At 40.7% G+C, this 27,689-nt stretch overlaps 1 protein-coding gene across 1 annotated transcript in view; it reads right to left on the bottom strand.

Annotated features, from left to right (window-relative positions):
• Nucleotides 1–26,702, bottom strand: part of LOC116304447 (uncharacterized) — a 41,885-nt gene extending 15,183 nt beyond the window's left edge. The window contains exon 1 of the mRNA XM_089027432.1: nucleotides 26,279–26,702. The gene's annotated coding sequence lies outside the window, so the exon portion shown is untranslated. The remainder of the gene's footprint in view (nucleotides 1–26,278) is intronic.
• Nucleotides 26,703–27,689: the final 987 nt, after the last annotated feature.

Genomic DNA, 27,689 nt, shown 5'->3' with positions numbered 1-27,689 from the left:
TTCATCTCTGCGAGCTTCTTTCCCGCGGCAACTCTGCCTGGAGATTTAGCCTTGGTAATCTTCTGCTCCTCCTGAGGTTGCTCTGCCTTCGATTCTGGTTCACTCATTTATATCTAAGGACTTGAAGGACTTGATAAGTAACTTAAGACGACTTGACTAAGTACTTAAGGATGACTTAACTAGGTACTTGAGGCGACCTGGGTAATTCCCGCGAACGACTTGACTAAGTACTTGATAAGTCACTTGCAGGTACTTGACTAGGTACCTCAGCAAGTGCCGCCTTGAATACCCTTTCGACTTCTCTGTCCTTCTTGAAGTCCTTCCAAGACACCAGTACCTCCTTCAAGTCGACGTGCTGAGCTACGTGAAGTGCCGCAGAGGCGACTGCCATTAACTTACCGCACTTCAAAGACAACCACCCACAGGTTATCTTAAGTTCTTGGGATATGAAATAGTCATCTCTTATGTCCTTCTGTAGTTGCTCCACGTCGTCTATGGGCAGTGCAAGTCCAAGCAATTTAGTCGCAAGTCGGATAGCGGAGTCTGCTACGGCGTCCGTGGTCTTACTTGCGAGGGCAGCCTCGTACCTCTTATGGAACTTCTTGACTTCCTCTTCCGACAGCTTATTAACCTGCTCATGGGTAAGTTCCTTGCCTATCATTTCTTTACACTTCCCCGAAGACACAAGGATGTTAAGTTGTTCCTTAAGGTTACTTTCATCTAACTGTGTGGGGACTTCATCTATGAGCTGCTCAATCTCCATATACATTAGCGTCATAAGGAAACCTCAAAGAGAAGATCATCTTGGAATGTTGGTGCGTTTTTAGGTGCCGCATGTATTCGTATAACTGTTCCTTGGATATCTCACCGCCGTAGTCAGAAAGGATGGTTTCCAGGTCAGACTTGCTCGGCGTATAAAATACAACAAGTGAACCTATGTTTTCCCTGAAGGGCTTAGAGACGCTGGTAAGCTGCTGGGAAAGCAACCAAACGCTGATATTGTCGTGTCTGCGGCTGAAAGCGAGCTTCACTAATTCGGAGGTGCGTCTTTTTACGTCGTCCCCGCAGGCGATGTCGTCCAGTATAAGGAGGGTTTGCGTACTCGCTCGTCGAGCCTCGCGAGACGAGAATTGTTTGTGCCAGAACTTAAGATGGCTGGATAACTCGTTAGGATCCAGTATGTCCACAAAGAAGTCGTCGTCGTTCACTCCTATGCCCGTCCAGGTGCGGTTATTCACGTAGGTGGGGCATAATAGCACGATGTAGTCGAAGCGGTATCTAAAGGGTCCTAATAGCTGCTCCACGACGAACTGGGTCTTTCCGCAGCCGGTGGGTCCTACTATCAGAGCGTTACAAGGCATGTGATCTGGGTTCATATATAGATGGAACCAGTGGAAGCAATGCAAAGAATTGTCGCCGACGCAAAGGATAAAAAAGACACCATAGAAATGCAAAGGGAGGAGATAGACCGGTTAAAAGAGCGCGTGCAGGAATTGTACGATGAAATGTGCGGTCTGAAGCGTGCAGAACGGTTTGGTGCGCTGATAACGATAGCGACGTGGGCTAAGGAGTCCGTTAAGGACTTCATGCGATATCCCCTGTAGGATGTTAGGATATATGCTAGCCTACGCAGCCGCCTTTCTGGGAGGCATTCTAATCGCCCTTTCAATATATGGACTGTATTACTTGAGAACTACCTGCCGACTGCATTACCCCTCGTAAGCCGCGTAAAAAATACACCTGCCCTCATTGCGACAGGGTATTCTCCGAAGGATCCTTTGTGGGGCATTGGTGTCCCGCGGATCCTAAAGCGCAGCGGACTTTAGCAGACGCGCTTAACTACAAAGAGGAGATGGAGTGACTCTTCTTTCAATGTCAAACTTCCATCGGCCATTTACCTTACCATAGCTGCGTAAGTGGGTGAATTCCTCGCCCTGAATTACGTACCGCACGCAATCCGGCGCCCAAAGGGAATATTCCTTGCCTTCTAAGTCTTTGAGGACTAACCGTAAACGGTCGATGTCTTCGAAGACGACGTAATTTTTTATTTCGTATGCTTTACCGCAAACCAGGTCACGCCAGTGTATTTGGTTGACGATCATTATATCTATGAAATATTCTAAGGTGCGTCTTTAGCGTCTCGGGGCTTTTAAAGCGTTTTATACACAATTTACAAGGAATGCGAATGCCGTCCACGTAGTTATCTATGGCACGACAGACAACGTCGTAATCGTCGGACACCATGGTTCGGAAATTATTCATGTCGTACTGCGAAATTAAGTTAGACTGGTCTGCGGACAGGACGCCGTTTCCCTTGGGGGTCTTTAATTCTATGCAAAAGCCATTAAACTCCTTATGGGCGTTGGAGATTAGTAGATCTGGCTGACCGCGTTTGTACCCTTTCTTCCAACATGTTATGCGCTTGCTGGCGGAGTCCTGTAGTTCGCCTAAGCCGGGGGTTAGGATGACGTGGGGGTGAAACCGGCGTATGTAATCGACGACTTTGAAATGCAGGTCAGATTCATTCTCTATTTTGAAGACTTTCTTATTCGGGGTGTCAAACCGCCTTTCTATTTCATACTTACCTGTCTTTCTCAACGCAGGCAGGACATCTTCCAAGACCCAATCCTGGAATGTCTCTGCCGTTGGCATCTTAGAGCTAAATATTAGTTGATACAACCCAGATTCGGTTACGTACAGGGAATTAGGCTGTGAATACGAGGGGAGGCGATTCACCTCCACTCTAAGTTCGCTAAGCTTTACCTTATACTTTTCACGAACATGCACCTTAATTGCATCTTTTGGGCGTTCGTAACCCAACGCAGCCGCCACTTCCTTTGCTTTGAAGTATAGTTTATCGCCTTGCACTATGCATTGCAGTTTGGTTTCGTTGTTTTGGAATACGCGAAGCATCGTATATATACCATATTTTTTACGAAAAACGAATTAAGGTAATTTGTTTGATTTGCAGCCAGTACGTCTTTTTCATTTCAACTGCTCCTTTGGTAAAATACAGCTTAACGTAATGGTTTCCCGGAAAGTCTATGGTTGCCCATTGTTCTTGTTCAAAGGGAAAAAAGTGCTGCATATGTCGCTTTATGTCACGCAGCCACACCTTAACATGACAAAAATCAAAATCCGTTGTGGGTTGACTTACCGCTGTGGTTTGACTTTGACTAAGGATGTTCGTTACTGGTGCCGTTAGCACGGAAATGTGTGGTATGGACACCGTAACAATCGTTGTTTCTAGCTTGTTTACGTGGGGATTGGAAACTTCCATTATACTTTAGTAGGCAACGCTCTTTAGCTGATTCATTTCCACGCTCAGTTGCGCGTCGGACACGACGAAGACGTAGCAGTTTATCTTGTCGCCGTCGCCCGCACTGGTGTTCTTGGTGCGCTTGATCTCCAATGTTATGCCATCCTGCGTATTTACTAGACGTAAACCCTGACCATGTAGGTCTTCGTCGTTAATGGTGCGCATGTCAATCCATAACGCGTACTTATCATTAAAGAATTCCTCGGGACTTACCTGGTCACCAAACTTACGCTTTACTTCTCTGTACACGTCTGCAGGCTTTATTCCCTGCGAGTAGACCTTGTTTGGAACCCCGTTAATATTCACGCCGACGTTAGTAATGTTGGGGTTGTGAAAGGCTTCGGAGTCGCGCTTGCCGGCCTCGTAGGGCTTAGCAAACACCAACATTAACCCCGTGAGACTTCTTCGGGGGAGGTTAATGCTTTGGTTAATAACCTCATCCGTCTTATCCAGGAAGCTGAACGTCTTATACATCACCACGTGGTCGTAAAGGAATGCCTTGCCGGAGCTGTATTCCATGCCAGCGCTACGGGCCAGTTCTTCGCTGTACACCGTTTCGTACTGTAGCTCTAAGTTAGTGATAGAATAGGGATCCACGGCTCCACTAATTGCGCTGTCCATGCCTCCAATGACGTTCGTAGTGTCCGCCAAGGTTACTTCAAACTGTAACTCGGATAACTGTCTGGGGTAGTACGCACCATGGTTCGTAATCACTTCGAAATCCAAAGGGATAACGTACTTGCTACCATAGGCGGTCTTTACCCTCGTCGCGTCTGCTACTGCGGTTGCTCCGCTGGAGTCCGTAGGCGCGGGGTTGGTTTCACTGCGAAGCTTACGAAGAATAACGCTTCCAATTCCCTGCTCTATCTTTTGTGCACGGTCAAAGGCTGTTCGCCACAGATCCTTATACGTGGCGTACAAATCGTACCTATTCAAATCCAAGAGGGATTCCCCTGCGAACTTGATTCTCATCTTAGAGACGAGGTTCCTACCCACGTTATTGACGGTATAGCGCTTGTCCTTGGTGCTTGGTTGTATTGCTAGGTCAAACCTTAAAGCCAAGGTACCAGGAACCAATACTAGGTTATCCGTTAGACGGGGTACGCCTACGTACAGGGTTTCCCCTGGCTTAGCGCTGCTGGGGGTAAAGGTAACCCGGTGAAAGGTGCGTTCTGCTTTCAGTCCGCCAACCTGCTTAGGTAATACGTTGGGGTTTAACTTTGAGCTTATCATATATAATGGAAGTAGAAGGAACGGATTTTGATCCCACCACCGAAGAAGGTCAAGTCGACATTAACGACGAAGAATACGACGCATGGACTAAAGGCGCGGAAACCGACCCCCTAATCTACGACATGGCTCTAGAAAACACGTACGGTAGTAGGTGGAAAAGCTTCAAGGCAGCCTTGAATCGCATGTGGCACGAAAAGAACCCCGGTGAGTCCCCTCCTGAGTACATAGAACTTCGAAACATGGGTGAGCAGGGAGCAACCGCGCGGGAAACCGTAGAGTGGGCAACGCAAGAGCTACGAATGCGCTATTCCCACTTCGAGGCCGACGGCATAAGACTCACAGAACGCGGAAACAAAGTTCTCATAAGCGTCAGAGACATGAGATATCCCGACAAAGACCGCTGGACGAAACCACAGCTCCTTTTCGACGAAAATGGCTCGGTCAAGGTTAACGTGGCAAGATTAAGGGGCTTTCAAGAGGCAACCCGAAGCATGTTAGAAGGCTTGGAAGCATTGAACGCAAGGATTGCGCTAGAAAAACACGCCGAGGAACTACAAGAAACGTTAAAAGAAAAGGAAGCAAAGTACGAAAGACAAATACGGCAGCTAACCGATGCTCAAAAGAAAGAAATCAAGGGCAAGAACGAAGTCATACTGCAATTCAAGCGAGAAGCTGAAACGGCTTTAGACGAAAGAGACCGAGCCAGACACGCCTTCAATCTTGCTCTAAAAGACCTGGATATGAGCAAGGAAGAAGCTAAAAACTTGCATATCACCATAACCGGCTCTTTGGAGGAACGGCGGCAGTTGGTTGCCGAAATCAACACTAAAGAGGAGCAAATCCGGCAAAGAGATCAGGCCATCGAAGACCTGGAGGGGCAAATAGAGCGGCAGCAGGAAATAATTGCGGACCAGACTCGTACCGAAGAGGAAAGGGAGGCAGCCCAAAGGGAATCAGAAACCCTTCAGGTACGCCTTGCGGAATTACAGGCGCAAAAGGAAAACCTGGAAAAGGAGCTGGGGCTTACCACCAAGGAAAAGGTAAAAAGAGCCCTTTTGAAGTATGGCGTTCCACTGGCATTTGCGGTTGCTATTTCGAGCGTAGTAGGCGTGATCTTGTCCGCGCTTAAGGCTACAGGCGCGGGCGTAAAGAAATTAGGCAATGGGCTGACGGACTTGGGAAAAAAGATGGCAGCCGGCCTTCCTGGGCTGCTAGGTTCGGTTGTTTCCTTGGCACTTAGGGCCGGCGGAGAACTGCTAAAGTTCGTGGGGAATAACATTTGGATATTAGTCGTCGCTATTGGGGTGGTCCTCCTGAAGAAGATGAAGGGTTAATCTTATCCTTGTGTATTACTGGTGGCTTATCGTCGTCGGGTATCCGAGGCGTCCTCGACTGGGGATAAGTAAAGATAGTATTCGCGCCGCCTTGATAATGCGGAACTAGCGGCAGCACGCTCATGGTGCTAATGGGCTTATGATTCCAGACCGCGTTGGTGTTACCGGCATGGTTTATCATTATGTTACCATCGTTGGGGAGAATTTGCAGCTTGACATATTGACAATTGACTATCATATGAAAAGTAACCGGTGTTAAGTCTTCTCCACTCACTGCAGGAGGCTCCAACGAGAAATGAGCTGGGTTCCTATTATTATTCTTTATCCTGTAAGGCAGCAATGGGTGGTTATTCTCGTCAACGAGTCTAAACCCCGCGTTTGCACCTAATTTCGTGCTAATGCTAATGGTACACATTATTAATCCTAAACCCCCAACTTCAACCCACATTCCGATATCAGACCACCCGCCTCCTTCTTTATACTCCTTTTGATCTAAACAGTAAGCATGACGTGTTTCTTTTAAGTGTGGATTCATATAATTTAAGAATCACAAATTCTCACAGGCTAAGCACCGCAAGAGTGCTAATGGTCTTGTGATTATAAGGTTGATCCCTTTGGTCATATATACTATTCACGGTAGCCGTCCCGGTGTCATCTACACGTATTTGTAGCTTTACCTTTCCGTGACAATCGGCGATCATATGAAAAGTCCAAACCGATAAATTTTCAAAGCTGTTAGCGTTTGGTTCCGTGGAGAAATGCACAGGCTCCATGTTGTTCGTCTTCGCGCGCATAGGCTGCAGTATGCCATTGTCATCCAGGAACCTGAAGCCTACGTTGACGTGGCTGTCTGTACCAATGCAAATATTACAAAGGATTAACTTCTTTCCTGAGTAGTTCAAGTCTACAGACATGCCCGTGACATCAACCCAAGACGCCTGGGTGTATTTTTTCTCGCCTGTGTAAGTCGTATAGACACAATCTACTCCAGCTACGTAGGGGTTGTTCATTGCCATATATAATAGCTCAGACCAACACCCGCGACTGCTAGGCCGGCTTTTAATAAGTTATGGTCATATTCCTCGGTAACCTTCTTTACTGGTTTCTTTGGCGGCACGTACGCCTTTTTTAATGGTTTTTCTGTGTGCTCCTTTTTTGGTTTCTCTACGAAGTGAGTAATGCCCTTGGTCATGTCAGAGTTCACGTCATTCACCCCAAACTTCATATCCTTAGTAGCTCGCTGCAGCTTGTTGTTATAACCCACAACGGAATTGGTGTTAATAACTAAATTACTTGGCATTAACCAACAACCAGGCGACAAAGCGTAATCCAGTCGCACTTTAGACTGCTGCACCGCTAATTGATATCTCTGCACCGATTTAGATATGTCATTTTCTATTATTGCAGACTCAAATAAAGTTAGGAATTCTTGTTGCGTTTCCTGTGAAGCGCCTTGGGATCCAACAATGGGGTTGCGGGTATTTACCTGCGCTCCCAGGATGCAGTACACGAATGCTTCAATGCTACGGTTAATCCTGGCTAGGTTCCTTAAACCTTTTCCTTTCATTAACACGAACGGATCCCAAGTGCCGGGGTAGTTTGTTTGAATTCTAGTAATTAATGAATTATTACCCTTATCGCCGCCCATATCACCGAACTCTAACTCATTACTTGGGTATTCCTGATGCCCGTAGTCAGCCGGCTTCTCACCATTGGCACCCCAAACATAAACTATACCCAGCCGATGCGTCTTACCCTCCTTATACCGAAAATCTTTTTGCTGTGGTTTGAACTCATTAATTAACCTTTCCAGGGCTGCGGCGTCATATCGGTTATTCATTGGATTAAATGCCTTATCTCCCGGTAGGGGTACGTTAAGCTCCTTCAACAACCTCCTTACCGTAAAGGCAACGTGAAACCGCATAAATGAAATGTGAAACATGTCCGCGGCAACACCACAACCTTTAGTGGCAGCCCAAATAGCAAAGTCTAACTGCTGTGGCCAATACCGCATGTTGGGTCCTGCTAACCATTCCCTGGCCTCTTTACCTGATGTATGCTTCAACATCGTATTCTTATAGATATTTCTTAGTATTACGTTAAATGATTGTTTACCCACTGAAATCTTCAGGTGCGTTACCAGCTTTTCGAAGTTGTTTACACCACCTTCAGCATCGTAAAATGGGTAATCTTCCGTGGTTAACAATAAGTTTCTAGGAAAATAGAGTGCTTTATGCTCGGGGTTTGGTGGCCTTTCTTTATGAACGGGGTGTACGATCGTCAATTGCTGCACCTGATCACCTACTTGCTCCAGCTTTGAATGTTCCAAGTCTGCATTGCTGTACATCCTGGAGCCGTTATAGTAAATCCCATCGGGTCTTCTTTCAAACTTACTGGCGTCTGCGCGTGGAAACATCTTCCTAAAGGCCCTCCAGTTCCAGTAATCCCGATTATCGTGATGTGGCTGCTCCTCTACGTTATTTCCAAAAGCGTCGTACATTAGTATATATAATGGATGTTATACCATCAGCACCTCAGTTGTACCCAGATGTTCCCTATACTACACCTAACGAACTAAACGCCGAAAACTTTCGTCTGAATAAAGCGAACTTAATCTTGGCTTACTTGGAAGGACAAGCAAAACACTACGAAAAAGTCCGAAAAAAGTACGTCAGAGCCCGGAGTACGCTACATAAGATTGCGATAACCTCAGGATCCATGTCCGTGGCGTTAACAGGCACCGGCGTTGCTACTTCGCTTACTGGACCTGGAATAGTCGTTGGCGTTCCTTTGGCCGGCGTTGGGGCAGCCTGTGGTATTATCTCGGCTGTTGCTACGGGTATTATGAAACAGTTGTCAAGCAAAATATCCAAGCATGACACGACAATAGCTCTGTCAAGGGCTAAAGTAAATACGATCACTGACCTTGTCTCAAAGGCTTTGCGTGACAGAAAGATAGACGACGTAGAATTCTCGCTTATCTTAGCTGAAGAGGAAAAGTACGAGAAACTAAAGTCGGACATAAGGAATAAAAAAACAGTCGTAAAAGATCTTTCCGAGGAATCTCGCAAAAAGATCTACCAGGAGGCAAAAGAAGAGCTTCAAAGAAAGCTTGCTCAGTAAAGATTTGCTTTGAAAAGAGCGTGACGGGATTCTATTTACATATCGAACGCCGGCTGTCTGGTTCATATGCAGATTAGTTTCTCGCCGAGGTTGTTTACATTTCCAACTTACTTCGGCTTTTTATATTTGGTTCGGGTTTTGGTCGTGTGCTCGGGTTTTAATCGTGTGCTCGGAAAACGCTGGTTGTTATGAGGAAGAGGAATGTTGGTGTTGCTATGTGATGTCATCGCCTGGGAATCCATCCCAAGAGGGGGTGGTTGGGGTCGATTTCGTGAAATATTTCGTAGATTACGTCAGGGTAATAAGGAATATCCTTATCCAACCGACAAAACATCCACTCGGCCCTGCTCATATCAGAAATCTCGGGAATAGACTTACCGGTAATTTCAGACAAAAGATAAGGAATAGCTTTGTAATATTTCCCTAGCTTTAATTTTTTCAACGTTTTCCGTAGACTTTGTGGGGTTGGCTCTTCTAAATGGTCTATGATTTTCTTCTTTACTTCGTTGTCTAAATATATCGGTCGATAACCTTGGATATGACTCATCCAGTCCCTGAAGTATTTTATTCTCTTATATGGCGTTTTCTTACGACCTCCATTGGCATAATACTGCTCTTTGGTAGCATTTGGTACGGCATTACGAATATTCTTACCACACTCGTAACACTGTGCTGACGTGTCGTCTTCTATTTGCATTTTCTTACCACAACAAATATACTTATTTGGCTTAGTAAGTACAAACTTGGGTTTCAAGCACTTTACACAGAAATCATAAGCAAACTCTTTACAATCTTCGCACTCCATATATAGACTAACATATTTTACATAAACTCGGGATGCGGGTAATAGCGGTACGAATCGAGGGGGGGTACTTTAGACGGGTAATCCTCCGGTGGTCGTTGCGCTGGAACCCCCATCCCCTATACTACTCCTTTCTCACAACTGCAATGATACCACTTTTGACATGTTGCGCACATAATCATGTCTTCTCCATCATCTGGCATCACACAGTGGCAAAACACTTTGCAGTTCCATTCGTACAAGACCACGCTGTCTGTTTGATCGAAAGAGGCAACGGCTTCGACATAGCTGGTCATGTCTTTGGTTTCAAAAGCTCGAATTAGCTCTTTTCTCATGGAGTCTTGATGGTACGATGCACAAGAAGGATCTTTCCCCATGCATAACAATGCAGCGAAAGTAATTGCAAATAGGCCACAATCGTTTCCTCTTTTCTGTTGCTGAACGTCCTCAACTTGAAATGTCAGGCCCCAACGCGGCATAACTAGTTGGCAAGCTGCTTGTTCTACGCTTATCGGATAGCTAATCTTATCTTTCTTGACGTTAAGGGAAAGAAGGCTATCATACACACGCATTTCTAACTGAAAGCAATGAATATTGGATATCGTTATCCAATGATTTCCACGAACATTCAAAATTTGGATGTGATTTGCTTTTCCTGGTTCATACTCGAAACCACTTCCTTGGGCCAGCAAAACATCTTGGAGGCCACCAATCTCCGTTACCATTTCTTTCAATAAACGCATCGCCGCAAGAACTATCCGGTCATTTATCCACAGTCCGTCCTCAAGTATGACTCGATCTCTATTCTTAAGTCCAAGATTAAGATCCCAGTGCTTCTCCAGATACGATTGCCCGTTTCCTGTTGAGGACATTCCAGTTGTACCAGAGGGACTTGAAGACACGTTCGCTACTGTTGCCCGCGGCTTATCAGTAGAACTAGAAGGACTTTGAGGCACGCTTCCTATGGACGATGTTTCCTCTACATCCACCCTTTGTTTCTTGTCTGGCTTTTTTCCCTGATCCTCCTCTTCCTCAAGAAAGCTCCTTTTAAGGTGTTCTTGCTTCCCGTCATTTTGAACAATCTTTACGCACTTGTCTACCATAGCCCGACCATTTACATCTTTTTTTAATCCATGTTTGAATGACGATTGCAGTCCATCTTTTAGGCGCCGATTAATCTTTTCATTACGAATGTCTATGTTAGACCGAAAAAGGAAAATGTGATTGACCGGCTTCATATTGTTTAAATACCTGCTGTCATGGTTATAAGAAGAATGAAGCTGTTCGTCTCTCTGGGTATTAAGTTTGCCCTTCAACTCTTTAACAAACACTACTCTCCTTAAAATCTCTTCTTCCTTTTTCACATTTTTCTCGTGTAGCCGATCAAAGAGACACAAGTAGTGATCACTGCCAGATACAGGATGGACTTCTTTATTCTGGTCACTCGTGAATGAGTCGTCATTCTTTTCTTCTATTTCAAGCCATGGAAGTGAAACATCAAGCTTACCATCTTTAGCCAACTGTATGTTTTTTTCGTTTGGCTCAGCAACCATTCCATCATGGGGATAAAACAAGTCTGGCGTCCTGTTTTTGCTATGAGCCACAAGCATGTTTTCCATGTCGCTGACGACAATATTCGGCTTGTGGGCCATTGACAAGATGATATCGATATAATCTCGTGGACTTTCTGCACGTAGCACAAACTTTAATGCGTAAATAACTCCATGCGGGCATGTACCAGACACCCAACCACCCGAGCTCCCCCACAACTTGTTGAACGCTTTTTTAAACTTATCGTCGTTCTTGGCAATGGCATTCTTGATTTGTATTACTTGATCGAGTTTCGATCCTTTACTTTTACAACCGATAGAATGGGCAAAAGTTTGAACCTCTTTAAATGTCGAATTGTTAAGAAGTTCTATCAGTCGCTCTTCTGTAATCTCGCGGCAATCCTTTTCCAACTCTCCGTTGTGTCGCCCGACCTTTCGATGTTCTGTGTTGTACAGAAGTGCGCTTTTTCTGGATTCCTTTCCTATGTATGGTGCCCAGCACAAAATATTAGGTTTGACATCAAGAGCTGGTACTTTTTGCCCAGGAAAACCTCTTAACACCATATTCATTTCCACCCTCCACCAGAAGTCCTCTACGTCGACCAAATCAGCCTCATTCACGTCATATTCTTCAGGTAATTGGAGATCTGATACAGGACAGTCAAACGCAACCTTCTTGTTAAGGTCCATGATAATTGTCGTTGGATGGTAACCACACAGTGCGCAATTAAAATCATATGAATGCATACTTAGGCTATCAAAATGTAAGTATGCGTTCAATACAGTTTGAGAATTTAGGGTGGTGTGGAGTTGACTCTCCAATACATTGACCAAGCTTCCTATTGGCAAATGTTGCTGGAGACACTCGCGTAAAAACAAACACAGGTCAATGCTGATAATAAAAGTATCACTGAAATTATGCAAACCACTTTCATGCTCCTGGTACCTATAGCACACGTTACACTTTGGACATTTCTTAAAGTATGCTTCCACATTCTCTACCACTTTGCTCTTGGTAAGAATTCTAGCCTTGTTTGTTATCCGCATGGGCTTGGTAAGGGATTCTTGACAATAGTAGCAAGAAGTCTCCGTCGGTATTAGTTTCTTCAGCAAAACCGGTTTTGGCCCATCACTTTCGCTATTCTTCAACTCAATCCTCTTCTCTTTCAGAATGTAACTACACATTTTCGTCAACACTTCCGCTTCGCTTGGAGGATAAACTAATTCTTCATCGTTTATATCCATGTCTATATCTTTTTCCATTTGCGTCCTCTTTGTTTGCTCTTCAGGGCTACTTGCAACGCGGAAGCTGTCAAGCTGGTTCGTCTCCCTGAAGTACCACAAGCAAATCCGTTTGTGCTTGCAAGTGACCTTTCTTCGACAGCAACGGCAGTCGAGCGTTCCATTTAATAAATCAGCAGTCACAACAATCCTACCGAACCTGCTATAGTAGTTAATATTCCCATCATACACCGAGAAATGAATATACCTGTCCCCATCCATTACTGGAACAACACATTGTGCGTTGGCCTCTTGTGCTTTTTCCTGCAGCTCTCTCGACTCTGAAACCTTATCGTCTGAAAATATTCTGTATGCGCCGTCTGCAGAAAGATCGTTAAGGGCGTCCAGTGAGAGAGACATGTTTTTCGGAAAATAAGGGCTTTTGCCGACTTCTTGAACGTGGCGACATTCAGCTGTTGTCATCCCGCTTCGCCAAGCAACCCTCATGAAATCCATGCAGTCTGTAATTTCACAACGAACACCAGCCTTTTCGCCTTCCACGACCTTTTTAACATGTATTGGGTGCATTACACCACCCTTTGAGCTGTGCCTGACTAAAAAAAGCCCTTCTTTTTCGTGCACACATGTTGCCATTTGTGCGACTTGGTGGTCATGCACGTCTCTACAATGGCGACCTACACTTTTAGCGTGCATGGACTTTCCACAAATGGGACATGACTTCTTTCCAGTGACATTTCTTTTGACTTTGATTTTTTCCTCCTCATCCTCCTCTTCTATCACCTCATTTGCAGAATTTTCTTCTGCATCTTTCTGGCAGTTTGGGTCGGGGGTTCCCTCTAAATTATTTCCAAGCTCTGACTCGGGATTGTTTTGTTGTTTTGTCCCCGACTTCTCAGTTTCATGCGCTTTCAAATGCGACTTGAATGGACCTTGGTATGTCACCGTCAATTCACAAATTGGACAGTGATAATGCGATCTGTCGGTCGTCTCCTTCACATCATCGTGACTTAATTTGCATGAATAACATGTTTGACCATTATGCAAAACAGCACGTGACTCGTGACTTTGTAAAAAGTGGCGTTTGCAGTCGTAGGGTGTTTTACACGATTTTTTGCATAGCGTACAATGCTTGTGCTTTGAAGTTTGACCACATTCTATGGTTTCATCTTCCGAGCAAAGAGTAAAGAATAAATCGAAGTTTGGATGATGAGACATTTCTAACAGATCCAGTTTCCTATAGAATCGCAGCAAAAAAATAACAGGTACGGTCTTATGAATATATACATATACATATATAAGTACAATAAAGAGATGAAGGGATCAAAGTGCGAAAAACGTGGGCCATGGAAACCAAAACTATACCCATCGTTTTTGGGGCACTAGGCCTCATAAATCGGTGTCTAAAGAGGTGGACATGAATGTCAAGCAACCTTCCGAAAACATAAAATATGGCCGAAGTGCAAATCATCTCACTACTTGAAACTGCACATATCATTCGAAAAACCTTTATGATGACCTGACTTCATGTATTAGTATTTATTCTTACTCTCCCAAGGTCTAAGGGATGGACCCGGTGAGTTTAGAAATGTTGTAAGCAAAAGAAAGCATTAATAAAATGATAATGATGATAATAATAACAATAATAATAATAATAATAATAATAATAATAACAACAACAATATTGATAATAATAATAATACTATTAATAATAATAATAAAGCATCTCCATGTGTAAAAGTTTTTTGAAAATCTATATTTAGTTTCGCGCGCAAACCTGAGGTTTTAAGATTAGTTGAAAACAGTCAAGCAAAAATACGCCGAACTGAGAGAGCATCTGGCCGAAAAAAATAGGAGGTAAAAAGTGTTTTTTAATTTCTTTTTTATTAGTCTAAATCCTTAAATATTAAACTTGTTTAGTTTTTTTTTTTTTTTTTTTTTTTTTGTACTTGTTGATATTATGATTATATTTCTATTGCCTGTTGGGGACTTTGTAGAAGTCGAAAAGTTAGGATAAAACACCTGAAGATTGAGGCGAAGCAAAAAATCAAGATGCAACATATGAAATAACATTCTAGTTTTAATAGCCTTTCTAATTGATTCACCTTTTCTCGATGGACAATCCTTTTGCATAAAGTGACATACCCTATTATTGCAAGCTAAACATAATAAATAATTGTCAACCATCATTTCAGTGTCTTTTGTAGTTTTTTCGTCGGTGATAACAGTATTTTTTTCTGCAGTTCATTTCAGGTCGAATAGTTTGTTATCATTTGTGTTTGAAGACATTTTTCTCGTCGGGAAGTAAACATTTCTCATTACAACTCCGACCAATCAGGAATCGCATGCTATAAATAGACCAGGCTTGCGCGCGGAGCTAAACAAATAGATTTTAAATGATATCATTTTTTGTAATAGATAAAAACTAACATTGTAAACAAAAACAAAAAAATCGTACCATGTTAACCATGAAAAGGAAATATTTTTTAACCATTTTAGTATGGAAGCAGTAAAGCATTTTGATGTTCAAATCAGTTGGTTGATGATTACAGTAATAGGTGGAAAACAAACTTCATTGTATAAATGGACTATCAGGATAATTTTTTTCTTTATCGTTGAAGTTAAAAAGTGAGTGATCGCTTGTGCGGGAATCCCGAAATTGAATGACTCGTCTGCGGGACATCTCGGTCAGAACAAGAATACCTCTATTGTTAAATAAACCAAAACGGCGCCAACACTTGGAGAGTTTCACTAAAAAAAAACTTTTTCCCAACTTATTTCGCAACACTAGAAATATCATATTCTTTTTTACGTTAACCTAAGCTTTCCAGTGAACTCAATTTTGTTTGTGGGAAGTTATCTAGAACTGAATTAAATGAAAAGAATACATGTTAGTGGTACTCGAGGATATAAACAAACTTTGGCGGCATTCCGCTTCATGTCAGTTATCACCAAAAACGTTTTTCCGACTTACTTCGCAACACCAGAAATATCATATTTTTTTACGTGAACCTAAGCTTTCTAATAAAGTATACAACAGATAGTCGAATAAACTAATGATGACGATGATGACTGCTTACTGGCACCAGGTGTTTACACCTATTCTGATTCAGTACAAATCTTGTTTAATCACGTAAAGCGGTGAAAACTTGGTTCTTGAATCTCACTTTCAATTCGCTTTTTTCGATAATTAACAGATGTTTCGTGCATTAAGCAAACTCTGGCGAACTAACAAATACTTGAACAATATCCCAAGGGTGTCCCATTAAACTGTTATCACTGCATATCCATTTCGGAATCACTCAAGTCATGCGTGCATTATTGTGTCTTTTGCTTCATGAAGTTTCACGTTAAACTTGCCATTGTTGGATATTCAAACGTTACGAAACAAAACAAAATAAAGGACGTCCGAAAAGTTTACGTCTCGAAAAAACTAGTCTCTCATGCCGGCATCGTTGAATATACTGAATTTCTTTTATTGTAAATGGCAAGCGTTAAAAAAGGAAAATTGGTCTAGTATATATTTCTCAAAAATTGTTTATAATGATATCCGATTTCAATAGATTATATGCGATTTGAGAATATGATATGAAGTTAAAACAAATAGAGTGCATTCAGTCAAACTGTTGAAGTTAGTTACTATTTTAGCTGACGTCACCTAAATTTGAAACTACGAGTACACAGCTACCGAGATCACGTAAGCGTTAAAATTCGACTTCGCGAGATAATAAGTTCTGGAGTTCATTCATCTCAAGGTTGTAATCTGAATCACACGTACACATGTCTCATTAAAGATAAGTAACGCAAAAAGCAACAAAATATCGGGTGGATTTGCTCTTGCCGAACTATTTTCTTGCTGGCTTTTATCTCGATGGTGGCTTAGAAAACATCACTCACTTTACATCGTGAACGAAATTCGTTCTGAAAAGTAAGACCGTTGCAATAAAACCAAACACGCATTGATTCGTAATTAAAAACTTCCAATTTTAAACTTTTTTTTAAATGCATTTTTGCGAGTTCGTCAAATTATCTTACCAGCAAAGTTATGAAGAAAGTTTTTAAAACACTATTTACTGAATCGATGTCATTGGAATAAAGAGGACTGAGTTTACCTTAGTTATGTAGTAAATGTCTTAAGTTATATCTCAATAACAGTAATTGAAATCAATGGTATATACTTACAACCATCCATCTTGATTTCTTCAAAATCTTGTACTAGTGTTCTTGAAACCCAAATCCTTCACTGGACGTACCAAGCAACCAAATGACAGCATTGATTTTTTCGTCAAAATAGGGTACCTAGCGTAGAATTCTAATTGGCTACGAGAGAGGACTGATTTCCGGAAAACAGCTTAATTTGCATACGGGTAGACAGAGAAGGAGATAGATCTAAGGTGTTATAATATTGATTCCTTTGTTGTTGTTGTTGTATTTTTTTTTTTTGCTTTTTAGGTTTGACACTCATAGATTGATATACCGCCTCGTGCATCTAGGAAACGTTTACAAAGAACGGAACTTGTCGATGAGTTTCCGAGTTTTTGTTGCTGCTATGAACAGGCGTTATTGAAATGCGTAGGTTGTTTTAGTTAATAGCTTTTTTTTTCGATTTTTCCCCCGGTTGTCATGCGCATAAATAACTGGAGTTTTGCTTCCTCATCAACTATATGATCAGAATGTAGGGGGGAAATAGCGAGCAGGTAGCAGAATCAGGGCTGACAATACGGAGGCGGATAGTAAAAACAATAGATGTGAAAATTATTGTTTTCAAAAAAACAAAACATTTTTTTCCCCTGTTGTCCGCAAGGTGTGAGCGGTACCAATTGTCGGCAGGTCGGTCTTCTCTGTTAAAATTGTTAATTCTTTTGTAGATTTCGATGAATTCTTTGATCAGTCTTTATCTTGAGTCATTAATTCTTCAAACATTTTTAGCGGATATACTGACTGACAGCATCGAAAAGTGTAAAATTTGTTTTAAAAAATTGTTATCAAAAAAAAGAGTTCTTGTTATTTTGATGGCATCAAAACTGGCTGGAGTTAATAAATTTGCAAACTCTTTTCAGCACAGATAAGATAATTGAAATGTGAGATTATGGATAAAACGCGTTTCGGCTATAACTAGTAATAGCTTTCATCACAGTGATGATGAAGCGCGTATATGTAAACAAAGCGTGTGAAGAGGCAATGAAGCAATGAATGATGTAGGCTATCACTAGTCATAGCCAAAACGTCATGTTTTTAAACGTTCCACGCATGCTATCCGTAAACAAGAATTTGAAATATCATGTCTGAACGCGAAAACCTCAAAGAGACTACAGATAAGACAATCTGCAAAAATCTCTCAACTATTACTGGGTTGCGTAAAATGCCTTGTTTTTTTTTTTAAAAACTATGGTCTGCTCTACGAAATGGCAAATCTGTGCAAGATCACATATAAATGGATTTGAATGACGTGTTCATAGATTCATGAATCATACGCTGGCACAGCATGCGCGGCTGAGGCTGTGACTTTAGGCTCTCCTTAGTTAGAAGTAATATTAATGAGCGGTTAAACAATATTTCTAAGAATCCGCATTTTTTTGCAATTCACATATTTTGTTTTTATTTTATTCCGGTTCGGTATCCTAAAAAAACTTCCGTTCTGATTTGCTGTTTGAGCGGGCGGTATTTTTTTCAATATCTGCCCGCGCTCGTGGTCCGGTATTCTTTGCAGCTAAACAACAAAACAAAAAGATAACAAAAACAAGTAAAAAAACACGGGGGGGAAATTATTTGGCATTGCGTTTTCAATTATTGGAATCAATAATTATGTAGCTAGTGACCGCAAAAAAAAGTACCTTTTTATCTGCTTTTCGAATTTCCTTTAAAGGACTAAACTTGAGAAAAGATAGGAAATTTCATCACATCCATTCAAAAAAAACACTAAATAAAAAGGTACCTTTTCTAATCATTTGAATTTATTCTTACAATCTATAAAAAGTGTAGGATTATTGACGTTGTAAGAAAGAAAAAAAATTGTAAAAGCTGAATTTATTGTGATTTTTATATTCTAAATTCAGAATTTTACAAGAAAGTAGAATAGCCACAATCTATCACTGATTTTGTTGTCAGTGCAATTTTAGATGGAGCCTATTAACTAAGTAAAAATCTTTTAATAGTGACGTTAGTAACGCAATGCTGTTTTCTTCTGTTACAAAACCGCATCTGTCTAGTTTTACTAATCGAGTGTCATTCCACTTCACTGGTTAAAAGATATACGAAAGCGGTACATTTTTATGAAAATAAAACATTTAAAAGGTGTACACGTTTGAATAAATTTTATGTGAGAAAAATTAAGTGTTCGGAAGTACTGAAAGAAAGATACACAAAAAATGCTCTAAAGTGCCCCCTCCCAAATAACGGTACAAGCTCCAGATACCAGCACATTGGGCAACCCATACACGTTCCAGAAGTGTATGGTTTGTTTAAGAATTAAGCAGGGGCGTGCGGTATTAGCGTGAAATCGCGTTCCTTTTTTAATTTCAATTTGAATTTATTTCGAATCTTTTTCAAATTTGCTTTGAACGCGGAATATTACTTCTAATGAACCATTTTTTAATTATCGTGAGCTGTACGGAGAATGAGCTCGGCTGATAATATACTTGAAGCTGTCATGAAGTGGCTTATCGTGAATAAAAATCATAATTTCTGATGAACAATATTTAAAATGACACTATGAGCTCCAATATTTTGTTTATTTTTATTTTTTCGTCTTTGGTTAAAAGTTGTAAGTCAATAACAGTCACATTGGGATAAAAGAATATGCACATATCATTTTTGTAACCATCAAGATCGCTGCCTTTTCAGCGTATGGTAGACTAGTGTTGCCACTTGACTTGGTAAAAGGTATTCTGGAGTAGGCTTCGCGTGAGGGCAATTTCTATTTCATCTACTACATATCAAGCTGAAAAACAACGGATTTATGTCGTTATCAATGTATTGAACAGTGTTAACATATTAACTATCTTGTCAAACCAGGTTGTTTAATATTATACGTTTATTATCATATTATTATACAATTATTGATCATGATATCAACCCCGTGTTATAAAACGGTCGAGTACTTGAACATTTACGATAAAGATGTATAATAAAAATAGATTACATTATATGTACTATATTTTATAATATGGATTATTATCATCGATTGTAAAGCGCCTAGAACAATTATTGATATAGACGCTATACAAATAAAGCTTATTACTATGATATTATTATTATAGATTATCATGATTAGATATTACAGCCGGATTATGTTACGAGTGAAAGCGAAAATACAGCTAGCTTCACAAGTAAAATTGTCTGGCTGTAAGCAGTGTTGATAAATTATTCATTGTACGCGACGAAATAAATGAGAAAGAGTGCATGAATAACAACGATTTTTATTGCACACAAGCAGACTTGAAAGTTAGGACCTCAAGGAGATCAACAAAAACAAACTTACTCAAAAGAAGAAAAAAAAAAAGACGTTAAGAACATTCGTGTATTATCACTCTGTAATTCCTCTATGAAAATGTTCGTAAAACACGGGAAATGAGTGTGTGGTATGGTATATGCAAGGTAATAATAATAATAATAATAATAATAATAAAATAATAATAATAATAATAATATTTATTTATAAAGCGCAAATACAAATCTGTTCTAAGCGCTAGTAAACAAACGACAAAGACAACGACAAAATAAAATAATTTACAAAGAATATGCTAATTTGAAGAGATAAGTTTTAAGTTCAGTTTTGAATGAGGCAAGACTTGATGCATTTCGGAGAGATATTGGAAGTGAGTTCCAGAGTTCAGGAGCAGCCACAGAGAAGGAGCGATGACCATAAGATTTAAGATTATAAGAATGTGCTGATAGAAGAACTTGTGATGCAGAACGAAGATTACGGTTCGGTTTATACACTGAAATGAGTTCCCGGATATAGATAGGAGATTGGCCATGAAGAGCTTTAAAAGTAAGTAATAGGATTTTATATTTGATTCTAGATTCAATTGGTAGCCAATGCAGATTAACGAGGATAGGTGTAATGTGGTCATGTTTATGGGAAAGAGTGATTATTCTGGCAGCAGCATTCTGTACAGATTGTAGTTTATCTAAGAGTTTGTTTGGTAAGCCAAAGAGCAGAGAGTTACAGTTGTCGAGTTTGGAGGATATGAACGCGTGGACGAGAGTTTCAGTTGTTTTCAAAGAGATGTATTTTCTTATTTTAGCAATGTTTCTGAGATGATAAAAAGAAGACTTGCAAATATTATTCACATGACGAACCAAAGTAAGATGCGTATCAAATATGACACCAATGTTCCGAGCATGCATTGAGGGCATTATCACATCAGAACCAAATTGAAGAGAAGGAAGAGTTAACTGTGGGCTGTGCTTTGAAGAAAATAACAGGAATTCAGTTTTGCCTTTATTTAGTTTCAATTTATTTGTAGTCATCCAAGCATCAATATCAGATAGACAGTTTTCAATCAGATTCATGGAATCATTAAGGGACAAATCATCATTACAGGAGAAAGGAATATATAATTGAGTGTCATCAGCATAAAGGTGGAAAGACATTCTGTGTATTCGGAGGATATCAGCTACTGGAGAAGTATAAAGGAGATACAACAAAGGACCAAGTACAGAACCTTGAGGTACGCCACAATCAAGTTGAAGGGCTTCAGAAGAAAAATCATCAATGGAAACAAATTGAAAGCGATCAGTGAGGTAGGACTTAAACCATTGAAGAGCTATGCCAGAAATGCCAAATTTTGTATGGAGACGATCTAGAAGAATTTGATGATCAACTGTGTCAAATGCAGCAGATAGGTCCAAGAGTAGCATGGCAACACAAGAACGATTGTCAATGGAGTGGAGGATATCATTTTGTACTCGAAGAAGAGCAGTTTCACAGCTATGAAATGTTTTGTATGCAGACTGCAATGGTTCATGGAGATTGTTCAGAGACAGATAATCATTTAGCTGAAGGGAAACGACTTTTCCAATAATCTTGGAGATATTCTTTAAATTAGAGATAGGGCGATAATTTCCAAAAATTTCATGATCAAGAGATGGTTTTTTCAGTAACGGTTTTAAAACAGCAACTTTAAGAGAAGATGGAACAACACCAGTTTGAAGTGACAGGTTAACGATTTCACATATAGTAGGCAGTAATGCACCAAAATGTCCAAGTAGGAGACTTGCAGGAAAAGGATCAAGACTACAGGATTTAGATGACATCTTTTTCGCAATGGCTGATAATTCATCAATAGAGATAGGCGAAAATGAATCAATTTTACAATCCAGTTTAGGTGAATCCAGATAAGAGAAATCATTTGAAAGATGTGACGTAGGAACGAAGCCATTTCTGATGTTAACGATTTTGTTTTTAAAGAAGTAAACAAAATTGTTAGCTAGATCTGTGGATGAAGTTGAGGTTGGTAGTTTTTTCTCAGGTATACGGTGTAGCAATCGATCAATAGAACGGAATAGATCATTACTGTTAGAACCAGCATCAGTAATCAAATTAGAATAAAAATTCATTTTTGCATCAAAAATCAGTTTTTTAACAACATTACATTGATCAACATATAATTCACGGTCAACCTCTAATTTGGAACGTCGCCAACGTCTTTCTAGATTACGACGCTTTGTTTTATTAATTTGAATTTCGTCAGTATACCATGGAGCTCTTGGGCGAAGGGAGATGGATCGAGAACGTAAAGGAGCATGTTTATTTAAAATAGACGATAAAACAGAGTCATATTGAGTACACAAATCAGATAGTTGAGTAGCAGGACATTGATATAGTGCAGAGTTCATAATATCTTGTTGGAGACAATCAGCATCTATTGCACGAAGCTTGCGATAAGAAATGCTTTTTGATTGAAGTAGAGGCTTGTTTACAGATAACATACAATGAACAGCATAATGATCAGATAAAACAGGATCGTGTACAGTAAGGTTGGTCACAGATTTTTCATCAGATCTTGTAATGATTAGATCCAAAACGTGATTACTTTTATGTGTAGGTGAAACAGGATCAAGGACAGTCAGATTAAAACAATCGAGTAAATCCATAAAGCGATTAGCATTATTATCTTTAGTGTCATTGATGTGAAAGTTAAAATCTCCAGAAATTACCAGTTTGCCAGAAGATGTAACCAGTCGTTCCAAGAGAGTAGTGAAATCATCATTAAATAGCAAGCTATTTGAAGAGGGTGGACGATAAACAATAACAATACGATAAGTAGACGATTGATGATGAAGTAGCATTTCCATAAATTCAAAAGACGTGTGAGACATTGTTACATGATGATTGATTTTCAGGCTATTTTTATACATTATGCCAACACCTCCACCAGTACGATTTTGACGAGGAACATGACAAAACGAATAACCAGTAGGACAAATATCACGCACAATAAAATCAGAATTAGTATTTTTTAGCCAGGTTTCAGTTATAGCGAGAATATCGATGTCTCTTTCAACAACATAATCCTTAATTAAAAGAGATTTATTGTTTATTGAACGAGCATTTAAGAGACAAAATTTCATGTAGTTTGCAGTTGAGGTAGAAATTGAAGCAGGTTCAAGTGATGCAGGAATTTTAATGTTTGTTGTTGAAGCAGGTGATGATGAAATTGTAGAACGATCTGTACGATGACCACCTCGCTTGCCACGAAATCGAAAAAGCTTTAATTCCTTAAGAGCAGAGGAGCAGCAAGATGAAGGAGCTTTTGTATTACGGCGAAGTTCGAAAAGATTTGCTCTTGAGTATGTTATTAACGGCAGTTGACGGTTAAGATTTGAATTTCCAGCTGTGGAATCCAGGATTTCTTTATTGTAATTAAGGACCGATGTTCTGTTATGGCCATAAAAGACATGGGATAACACAGGTGTAGATGTTAAATGTTGTAAAGAAAGACGAGGCATATCCAATGAACGATGATAATTATTTGTGTGATGAACCATATGAAGTCGTTGAACCGTAGTCTTGAGGTCAGAGTTAAACGAAGAAGGGCCAGGATTACGATGAATATCCATAGAAATAGTAATATCAGTTGGAGGATCATGACCAGGAATAGATAATGAAGTATAACCATGCTTAGATATTTTTCCAACGGCAATACGAGACTTGTAGAAACCAGACTTGAGACGAAACGAAGTTAACTGACAAACATTCCAGGGAGATGAACTTGAAACCACTGAATTAATCACTAAACCAAAGTGCAGAGATTTACTTCTTTCAAGATCCAAATGACGATTAATGTTATAATTATCAATATAAGAAAAAGGGACTACATAACAGCGACAAACCATAAAAAACAATAACGTATATACAGACAAAGAATATGTGGCTGCCATGTTAGGCGCCGGAAGTAATCAGTAACGTAAGTAGGCGCCCCTATATGCAAGGTAACGTAAGTAGGCGCCCCTATATGCAAGGTAACGTAAGTAGGCGCCCCTATATGCCAGGTAACGTAAGTAGGCGCCCCTATATGCAAGGTAACGTTAATAGGCGCCCCTATATGCAAGGTAACGTAAGTAGGCGCCCCTATATGCCAGGTAACGTAAGTAGGCGCCCCTATATGCAAGGTAACGTAAGTAGGCGCCCCTATATGCAAGGTAACGTAAGTAGGCGCCCCTATATGCAAGGTAACGTAAGTAGGCGCCCCTATATGCAAGGTAACGTAAGTAGGCGCCCCTATATGCAAGGTAACGTAAGTAGGCGCCCCTATATGCAAGGTAACGTAAGTAGGCGCCCCTATATGCAAGGTAACGTAAGTAGGCGCCCCTATATGCAAGGTAACGTAAGTAGGCGCCCCTATATGCAAGGTAACGTTAATAGGCGCCCCTATATGCAAGGTAACGTAAGTAGGCGCCCCTATATGCAAGGTAACGTAAGTAGGCGCCCCTATATGCAAGGTAACGTAAGTAGGCGCCCCTATATGCAAGGTAACGTAAGTAGGCGCCCCTATATGCAAGGTAACGTAAGTAGGCGCCCCTATATGCAAGGTAACGTAAGTAGGCGCCCCTATATGCAAGGTAACGTAAGTAGGCGCCCCTATATGCAAGGTAACGTAAGTAGGCGCCCCTATATGCAAGGTAACGTAAGTAGGCGCCCCTATATGCAAGGTAACGTAAGTAGGCGCCCCTATATGCAAGGTAACGTAAGTAGGCGCCCCTATATGCAAGGTAACGTAAGTAGGCGCCCCTATATGCAAGGTAACGTAAGTAGGCGCCCCTATATGCAAGGTAACGTAAGTAGGCGCCCCTATATGCAAGGTAACGTAAGTAGGCGCCCCTATATGCAAGGTAACGTAAGTAGGCGCCCCTATATGCAAGGTAACGTAAGTAGGCGCCCCTATATGCAAGGTAACGTAAGTAGGCGCCCCTATATGCAAGGTAACGTAAGTAGGCGCCCCTATATGCAAGGTAACGTAAGTAGGCGCCCCTATATGCAAGGTAACGTAAGTAGGCGCCCCTATATGCAAGGTAACGTAAGTAGGCGCCCCTATATGCAAGGTAACGTAAGTAGGCGCCCCTATATGCAAGGTAACGTAAGTAGGCGCCCCTATATGCAAGGTAACGTAAGTAGGCGCCCCTATATGCAAGGTAACGTAAGTAGGCGCCCCTATATGCAAGGTAACGTTAATAGGCGCCCCTATATGCAAGGTAACGTAAGTAGGCGCCCCTATATGCAAGGTAACCTAAGTAGGCGCCCCTATATGCAAGGTAACGTAATTAGGCGCCCCTATATGCAAGGTAACGTTAATAGGCGCCCCTATATGCAAGGTAACGTAAGTAGGCGCCCCTATATGCAAGGTAACGTAAGTAGGCGCCCCTATATGCAAGGTAACGTTAATAGGCGCCCCTATATGCAAGGTAACGTAAGTAGGCGCCCCTATATGCAAGGTAACGTAAGTAGGCGCCCCTATATGCAAGGTAACGTTAGTAGGCGCCCCTATATGCAAGGTAACGTAAGTAGGCGCCCCTAGATTACAACAATGAATCAATTTCTCTTGAAACTTTTACATTGATACCGCTTAATCCTGTAGATCACTACGGTGTTTGTTTCATGGCAGTAAAGTTAATTTTTCGAATTTGGTTTTCAACATTTCTCTGATATATTTACGTGACTGGTTTATGAAGTTTATGTCTGTAATGGCGCTTTCGGCTTATATTTGATAAAAGAGATCCTTGTAAATGAATCATGTAATACAACCAGCACTAGTAGTCAATAGATGTTTATAAACCCCTGCATGAATACATGATTGTTGCGAGATTTAACGTGCTTTTAATTCAGGCAGTGATCGCTAAACACTCTCGCTAAAACCGGTCTCAAAACACGGATAGACTCTTGTAAATCGTACATGTTTTAGTTTGATTTTTTCAATCTTTTACATTCACACAACCTTATTCGATATGTTCTATGTTTTAGTTTGCAGCAGTATACAATTCATATCATATATCATTCAACCGATGGCCTTTTATGGAAAGTGCCCCTATATGCAAGGCGCCCCTATATGCAAGGCGCCCCTATATGCAAGGTAACGTTACCAACACTGCTGAAAGAACGGGAAGTTACTTGAGGTTAATCTCTTCAGTATTTCGAATCGATACAATTTCAGAATGAAATTTCAATTACTCTCACCTTTGTACAGTTTAACTTGAAGTAATACGTTTTAGCTGTATAATTAACAGGAGAAAAATCGATAAGATGCTACCTACAAAACTAGAAACGACCGATCAGAAATAATGGCCACCGACAAGAATGCCACATCCCTCTGACGTCATCCATTTCCATGACAGAGTTCTGCACAGGGAGCCCGGCTTTAGAATTCGTACATGAATAAATAAGTCAATAAAGTACTTTGGGTTTCCTGTGTTGAGATTGGGTAACTTGATAGCAGATTAATGTAAGTAACTCGAGAAGCAGCTTATAATTCAAATTTAACGTACTAGTGTAACGCACGCGGCGTGTGTTACACTGATACGTTGCGTTAATCTGCTACCAAGTTACTGGTTAGTACGATTACCGGAAATTCAACGTATCAGCGTCTTGTTTCAAATCTCAACACAGGAAATCCAAAGCACTTTATTGATTTATTTATTCATGTACAAATCCCAAAGCCGGGCTTCCTGTGAGTTCTGTATTGAATTTAGCATCTCGTAAACATAGCATTTGATTGCATTTCCGTTAAATGATATAGTTTTTCTAAAAGGGCCCTATTTTTGTATTTCCAAAGAAGATAATAATAATATACATAGGTATCAGTTTAGAAGCCAACTGTCAAGATTTAGACAAATTATACCGTCTTCGAAAAGAAGAGGACAAAGGTCCGCAAAAGTATAAAGGCATGCAAGTGAAAGACAAACACCGTTGGAAAAGCTCTCTTACCACGGATAAATTTTTCGACCAATCACTGTTCCAAATGGCTGCTCTCATGCTGTGAATGTCTAGAAGGATCGATAGAATAGTTATTAAGGTCACTCAACCAAAACAACGAGTCTTCTTTCATATTTCACAAGTAAAGCTCTATTTGGCAATACTATTTTACTGGTTTAGGTACATGTAAAAGCCCATGCAACAAACGATATATATCAAGGGAAATCATCATCATCTTCAGCCATTTCCTTAGCATATCCAAGCTCCAGTCTCATTGTTCCTGAGTCACAAAATTTCATCAACAGTAAGAATGCGTATTTTTTCCCCAGTTTGTTTCTTTAGCAACGGGCAGACATGCAAGGAAGACCTTTTCACCACCCATGCATTGCAAATTAAAGAAGGCAAGGTATTTTTTAATTTGGGAAAAGTTTGAGACAAGAGAGGATGAGTTACAGATGAGTTTCGCAGTTTTACACTAAGATCATCCTGTAGATCTCTAATTCTAGACTAAAAATAGTGTTGTATGCAATTGTGTTAAAATGAAACCCGCGGGTCAAAATCGAATAGATCCAGTTAGGGAATAACACGGGTCAAAATCGAATAGATCCAATTAGCGAATAACACGGGTCAAAATCGAATGGATTCAATTAGCGAATAACACGGGTCAAAATCGAAT

The sequence above is a fragment of the Actinia tenebrosa genome, unplaced genomic scaffold, assembly GCF_029948245.1.
Source record: "Actinia tenebrosa isolate PJP-AT-01 unplaced genomic scaffold, QUT_ActTen_1.0 PGA_scaffold11__36_contigs__length_13525064, whole genome shotgun sequence".
NCBI classification, from domain to species: domain Eukaryota; kingdom Metazoa; phylum Cnidaria; class Anthozoa; order Actiniaria; family Actiniidae; genus Actinia; species Actinia tenebrosa.
Note: the sequence above shows the minus strand (reverse complement) of the source record. Positions and strands in the feature narration are given on the sequence as shown.